The 7204-nt window shown below is 44.4% G+C and overlaps 1 protein-coding gene across 2 annotated transcripts in view; it reads left to right on the top strand.

Moving 5' to 3' along the window:
* Window positions 1-7204, top strand: part of Chst13 (carbohydrate sulfotransferase 13) — a 22918-nt gene that overhangs the window by 3468 nt on the left and 12246 nt on the right. The window lies entirely within an intron of this gene.

Here is a 7204-nt window from a genome sequence, read left to right as displayed (position 1 = left end):
CTTTCTTTCTTTCTTTCTTTCTTTCTTTCTTTCTTTCTTTCTTTCTTTCTTTCTTTCTTTCTTTCTTTCTTCTTTCTTCTCTCTTTCTTTCGTAGCTGGCCCATCTCACCCTCAGGGCAGGGCTGGCACTGCATGTGGTGTCTGGGATCCAACCACGGTCCCTGCACTTGCCTAAGCTTGCCTAAGCTGGCGCTTAAGTTCGCTGAGCTGTCTCACTGGCTCCATCAGGCAGGTTTTCTTCTGGAGGGTTAGCAAAGGATGAGGGGTAGCTGCCCAATTCATAACAGCCCATCCTTCTGCTGTCCATTCTCAGGTGCTGCTGGGGGCACAGAGGCCCCTTCAGAGAGTACTCTGAGAAAAGGCCAGCTGGCAGGATGGGAGGCTCAAAAGAGTAGGAATTGGAATTCTCATTTCACAGAGGAGATAACAGATCAAGGAAAAGGCAGATTCACTCAAGCCAGGAGGTCAGGGCTAGAATTTGTATTTTATCTCATTACATTTATTTATTTATTTTTTAGGACTTAAATCACAAATCAAGTCTGAAGTGCTTATCCTTTCCATTCCATAGAGCAGAGGCATTGAGTTGAGAAATGAGGAAAGGAAATTGGAGACAGAGAGGCACAGACAAAAGCATGGAGGCATAAGACAGCCTGTGGATGATGTGTTCGGGGTCTCTTGAGGGATGGAGTGGGAGCTGGAAAAGACTGAAGTTTGGGCCCAGTCATGAGTAGATTTGAATGACAAGGTGGGAGTTGGAGGGACCTCCTTTAGAGAAAGTCGTTAACCCTGACTGAGGTACAGGGATCGTCCCCTGCCATACAGACCTGACCTTCCAGAGCTGTAGGCCCAGATACAAATCAGCACTAATGAATACCAATTTCAGCACTGACCAATATATTAAAAAGAGAGCAGTCACAGTCAGATGCCAAGTGGAGTTCTGTTTTAAACTGGTCAGAGGGACCTTTTTTGCAATATTTGAATTGAAGTGTGATCAATGAGAAGCATCTACCTATGTCAAAATTCTTAGAAAAATATCCCAGGCAGAGGGACCAGCCAGTTCAGAAGCTCCAAGGCCAGAGGGAAGGCTGCTGTGGCCACAGCTTAGTTAGCTCACAGGGAAGGGCAGATGTGTTGGAGCCCTGAGAAAGAATCCACTGGGAGCCAAGATAGTGGGAAGCTGAGTGGGTTTTGAGATCATGAAGGTAGGAAAGAAGAAATAGACTTGTGAGAAATAGACAGTGACTATCCTAGGACAGGCTATGGGGGCCTTGGCTGGGCCAGCTGGGATGGGGTGAACATAGGGGTGCTGATGTTTCTAGAGCCAGGGCAGACGGCATGATACCTAAGGATGACCTGGTCAGATCAGCTTCTTCTCTGGATGGAAGGAACGACCTTGGCTCAGACAGAGGTCACTCCTGATAGCCCCTTAGGAGAGGAGTGGGACAGAGTAGACCCTGCACTGACCCCATGGTGTCAGGGCTGTCTGGGCCCAGCTATTCCTGCTCCTCTGGTCTTGCGACATTGTGACCAGCTAGAATTTATTAACTAGAAACCTGGTGTCGTAATCTCTGCACACAGACCTGGGGAGACTCCAAATAGTATTTTCCCCCAAATTGTGAAAGGTGCCCCTTCCCTGTACTCCCCTTCCTTGGTAGGAGTGGGCAGGGGTCAAAGATGACTGTATTTCTTCTTTCAGGCTTATCTGGGTGCTATCTTATTTGGAAAAGAAGGCCCCACCACATAATGTTTACCTCTAAAGGTGTCCTCTTTGTGTCCCTGTGAGGTCTGTGTGACCTTGACGTGCTTGCTTTCTCTCCCCAAGCTATCATTTTCTTATCAGTCAGTGCAACAGAGACCACCAGGCTATAGCAGCATGAGGATGGAGAGGGTCATGTGCAGGGTGAGTGTCATCTCCAAGAGACAGGATGACAGACACTGCTGCCTGGTGCCTGGGCTCAAATCTGCTTGCGGACAGCAAATAACCTCAGGCCTGCACCAAATTTCTTTGTTTCCTGATGCTCAGTTTCCCTAGCTGAAAAATGGGTCCAGTAACAGTTTCCACTTGATAGGAGGAAGCATGTTCACGTAATCAAATGTTGAGCACAGTGCAGGAATTGCTTACTCCAGAATGCTGAGAGCTCTCTCATTATGCCTGAGGTACCTCCTGCATTGCTGAGGACCTGGGCAAAGGCCTGCCTCCCTCGGATGACTGATGTGTTCACCTGGAAGCTTCTGCTCACCTCCAATGGCACCATATGGCCTGGGACTGGGTGCCACAGGGTGTTGGGGTGGTCCATACATTGGACCCCTGCGCTGGGGCCTGTCTGCTTTGACAGTCACCATAATGCCTCATCCCCCACTGCTTCCTGCCTCTTCAAAACTAACTTGTCTGTTCTGAGCCCTTTCAGAGGTGCCACTGTTTCATCATCCTGGTCCTCCCTGATTCTGAGTTCCTTTCTCCTAGCCAAGGTCCCTGTCCTTCTACATGGCTGTCTCCCTGCTGGATCTGCACACCCCACTGTTCCCCTCATTCTCTCTCCTCCCTCTTTCTAACCTCTCTGTTTCCTTTTTTGAACCAGAAAGCCCTTGGGGTTTCCTTGTGGCTTCTCTGGGAGATTGAAGTCATAGCTCCAGCCCAAGCCCCTCGCAGACTACAAAGACAAGGGCCTGCCATCTCTCTTCTTGGCCTATTCATCAGGGCATCATGCCTCTGGCAAAGGCCCTGAGACCTACAGCCCAGCAGAGGGGCAGGAGGGTAATGACATGGGCTCTGGGTATGGTGTTGGCAGGAGCGTTAGTGTAACCATTTGGGACCAAACCCCAGCTGTCTCCAGAGGGCTGAACCCAAGGATTTTCACAGCTCCCCTGTTCTGACCTTCCCCCTTCCACAGCCATCCTGTACATCCTGCCAGACCCTAGTCTGTGGTCTGGATAGAGGTAGCCCACCCCTGTAATCACTAGCCACAGCTATTCTGGGCCTCTCTCTGGTGCCTGTTCCCACTTATCCTCCCCTGAGGTCTGTTATTGTACCCACTTTGCTGAAGATTGTGGTCTGGCCAGGAAATGAGAGGCCTTGGGTATGGGGTGGTGTTTTTGGAAAGTCGGGAGTCTGAGCAGTAGTACCCTGGGGTTCCTGGGGTTCGGGAGTCTCTGAGCAGTAGTGCCTCAGGCTGCTTGTTGGTCACTGCAGGCCGTTTCTCCCAATCCTTGATCACAGAGCTGGGCTGGTAGATACCAGCTCTAGCTCCGTTACTAGCTGTGGCCCTGAGGAGAAACTTTTACTGGTGATGCCCAACCACAGGAACACTGATCATCAGCAAAATGGCAAGAGGGACCTATTAATTCTCCTGGTGGTGAGAGGTGCCACCCTATCATGGGGAGCTGCTAGCTCAGCTCACAGAGATTGCCGCTATCCTGAGGTGTATGGCAGTGGTCAGATGCACCAGTCCCAAGCTGGAGTCTTTCCCCCTACATTGAGGGGCTCAAATTTTTGCTTTCTCCTGTAGCCTCATTCTCTGATGATAGCGGTATTCCTGAGACATGTCTAGATGCTAGGAAGGCAACCATGTGTCCCACAAAAATCTGTTGGGTCTTAGTCTAGAGGCTGAAGTTCAAGGGTTGGACCATTAGTGAACCCCAAGATATATGCAGGTCCTGAGCTTCCCAGGGCCTAATGTCATAGTCACAGGTGAGCCAACCCTTGTTCCAGGGACACTTGACATAGCCTTCAGTGCTGAGAAAGCTTGAGGTGGGCAGGACCCCTGCACAGTGGGCCTCAGGTGTCCCCAGCAAAGTTCTGGGGGCCAGGGCAAAGGCAGCCTTGGCATTCACTCTTCCTACCCACCTCTTTACTGAGCGCAACTCTGTGCTCCATGCCAGGCATGGTACCAGTGCTGGGCTCTCAAAGAGCACACTGTCCAGAGCTGTTGAACCTCCTCAGGCCCCATTCCAGACGTGCTGGCCAGAAACTTGGCATGGGGCCCGGGAATCTATTTTCAGGTTAAAATTTGAAAATCACTGATCTCGGCCACTTTTTTAGGTTAGAAAATTACATTTTCTACTTTTATTTGTATGAAAAACTGGTCTTAAGGAATTGAACATTTTCAATAAACAGTATTTTAAAGACTTCATTCTATTGAAGATCAAAGGAGAGAAGTGTTCATTCTCCTTGCATCTTCTAATTTTTGTCTTTATATATGTACCTGAATTGTTGAGCATCTTTTTTTAATGCATTTTCTTATTCAGTGCTCTTACGAATAAAAAATAAATTAATAAATGAGATTGATATCAAATAGCCTTGAATATATTTTTAAGATTAATATTTTTATTAAGATATTACTTCTTACTTCATGATATTCACTTTTAGTTATTTTATTACTTATTTATTTTGGAAGCAGATACTTTATTAACCAACCAAATCATAAAACCACCACGGTAGATACCTTAGTTCATCTTTTTCATAGGCCTGTTGATCTGGTCCTCCCTATTTCCAGCATCTCCACCTTCCACAAAATGGGTGGTCTTTTTCTTCATTCCACCTTGTGGAGATGATAACTTGAATGGCCACAGAAAGTTATTTGCCTCTTTAAAGCATTTTCCAACAGTATAGATCTCATGAATCAGACCCTCCATGCAGATGACTCCATATTTACCAATAGATCAAGCTATCAATGAATTATCTGTGAAGGCAATTCGCTTCTACCGATTTTGCCATAGCCATGCTTGCATATTAGTTCATTCACTAACTTTAGGTTTGGGTGCCCCCCATGCAATGTATGGCTCCACAATTCTCAGCATGTTAATTGAAGCCTTGTTGAGCTTAACGAAGGTACCATTGAAGATCTGGCAAAGGCGAAGGAGCTGCAACACCTTGCGGACCTTTAGGCTCACACCACTGATATCCCTGATCCGGGTGACAAATGCCATTTTGGGCTCTGCAGGGACATTGAAGTTGCCAGCTTTTCTCTCCATCCCAGCCATTCAGGTCACAGTACTGTACATCTGTCTATACTTTCTTATCACCTTCCTCATCACCTTTGGAAACGTCTTCTGGGCAAACTTCTTTCTCAGGCACTTTTATCTTCAACTGTATGAAATGTCTTTGCTTTTTCTTAGGGGTTTCGGGCACAGCAGGAGCCTTCTTTTTCTTCTCTTTGACACCCTCCATGGTTCCAGCTAGAAAAGAGATTCATTTAAAATTTGTAACTCTATGAGTTTTTTCAGAATCTGTGCAACTATCTGTGCAACTACAGCCATTGGCAGGCACTCCCTATCTCCCCCTATGTCTGTCCCATCCCCACCAGCCTCTGGGCCACCACTGCTCTGTCTCTCTTTTTTGTTTTTTAAAAAAATGTGTTTAGTACAGTGTCTAGAGGGTCTCACTACACAGATCATACTTGTAGTGATTCTTCTCTTTTCAGCCTCCCAAGTGCTGGGATTACAAGTGCGCACCACCACGCCCAGTCTCAGTCACCATCTCAGTGCACCCCAGGGGTAGGGCTAGCACTGCACACTGGTGATCCAACCTGGTCCCTGCACCTGCCTAAGCAGGCACGTTAGTATGCTGAGCTATCTGGACTGGCCTTGTCTGTCTCTGGATTTACCTAATCTGAACATTTTGTATAAATGGGATCATACAATATGTTGCCCTATGTTTCTTGCTTCTTTCACTTAGCATAATGTTTTCAAGGTTTATCCATCTTGGAATGTGAATCAGTTCTCCATAATTTTTATAACCAAATAACAGTCAATTTATGGATATGTTTGTTTTTGGTGGTACTGAGGATATAACTGAAGACAGCATATGCTGGGTCAATGCACTTCCACTGAACTACACTCTCAGCTCACCACATTGATGCGACCTACTTATCGATGGATTTTCATTGTTTTCTATTATGAATAACACTGATAGAACATTTGTGATAAAGTTTTTGTGTGATCATGTTTTAAATTCTCCAAAGCCTATACTTTAAGAGTGAGATTACTGGATCATACAGTAATTCTGTGGATTTTTTTTTTTTTTTTTTTTTTTTTTTTTTTTGCACTAGGAATCAAACTCAGGACTTTGTGCTCACCAGACAGAGGCTGTGCCACTGAGTTGTATCCCCAGCCCATGGGTACATTCTTAAAGGAATTGTGACAGTTTTCCATGATGATGACACTATTTCACATTCCCACCAGGAAAGAAAGAGGGCTCAGTTCTTCACATGCTTGTTACTGTTACTATTTTTTATTATGCCCACCCTAGTAGTTTGTTTTTCATTTTCCTGATGGCTGGTGATGTTAAATTTCTTTTCATGTGCTTATTGGCCATTTGTGTATCTTTCGGAAAATGTCTATTCAGAGTCTTTGCCCATTTTAAGACTTGGGCTGGTTGGTTACTATTTAGTTTTCTTTACATTCTGGATTCTAGTGCCTTATCAGGCACATGATTTGCCAATAGGTTTTCCCCTTTTATGTTTTTTTTTAACCTTCTTGGTAGTGTCTTTTGAAGCATAAAGTATTTTAATGTTGTAGTTTAATTTATCTATGTTTTTATTTTGCTGCTTATTCTTTTGATATCAAAGAAATTATCACCCAATCTAAAGACATGGAGATTTATGCCTTATTTTTATTTCTTAAGTACTTTGTTTATTTCATAGGTAGTTTCTTGCTATATACTTCAAACTGGCTTTGAATTCATTATATAGCCCAGGCTGTCTTCAAATTCACAGTGGTCCTTCTGCCTCAGCCTCCCGAGTGCTGAGATTATAGGCATGTGCTACCACACATGGCTTAAGTTGTGTTTTCATCTAAAATTTTCATAATTTTAACTACGAACTTCTAGGTCTATGATCTATTTTGAGTTAGTTTTGGATTATGGTGTGAGGTAGGTGTTAAACTTCATTCTCTTGCATGCAGATATCCAGTAAAGGCTGTTCTCCCCACTGAAGTATTGTAGCATTAGAAATCAATTGTTCATAAACATAAAGGTATTTGAACTCTCAGTTCTAGTTCATTGACCTCTATCACAATTGGCCATTGACCATATAATCCTGATTATTGTAGCTTTATAGGAAGCTTTGAAATAAGGAAGTATCCACCTTCTAATTATTCTTTTTTAAGATTATTTTGAATAGTCTGAATTCCTTCAATTTTCTTTTTTTTAATTTTTTTATTTTCTTTTCAAAGTTTTATTGATAAACATATAGCAATGAGACAGTTT

This window comes from Octodon degus, unplaced genomic scaffold (assembly GCF_000260255.1).
Source record: "Octodon degus isolate 3935 unplaced genomic scaffold, OctDeg1.0 scaffold00030, whole genome shotgun sequence".
Taxonomy (NCBI): Eukaryota; Metazoa; Chordata; class Mammalia; order Rodentia; family Octodontidae; genus Octodon; species Octodon degus.
The sequence above is the reverse complement of the archived record's forward strand: the minus strand, read 5'-3'. Positions and strand labels throughout refer to the sequence as shown.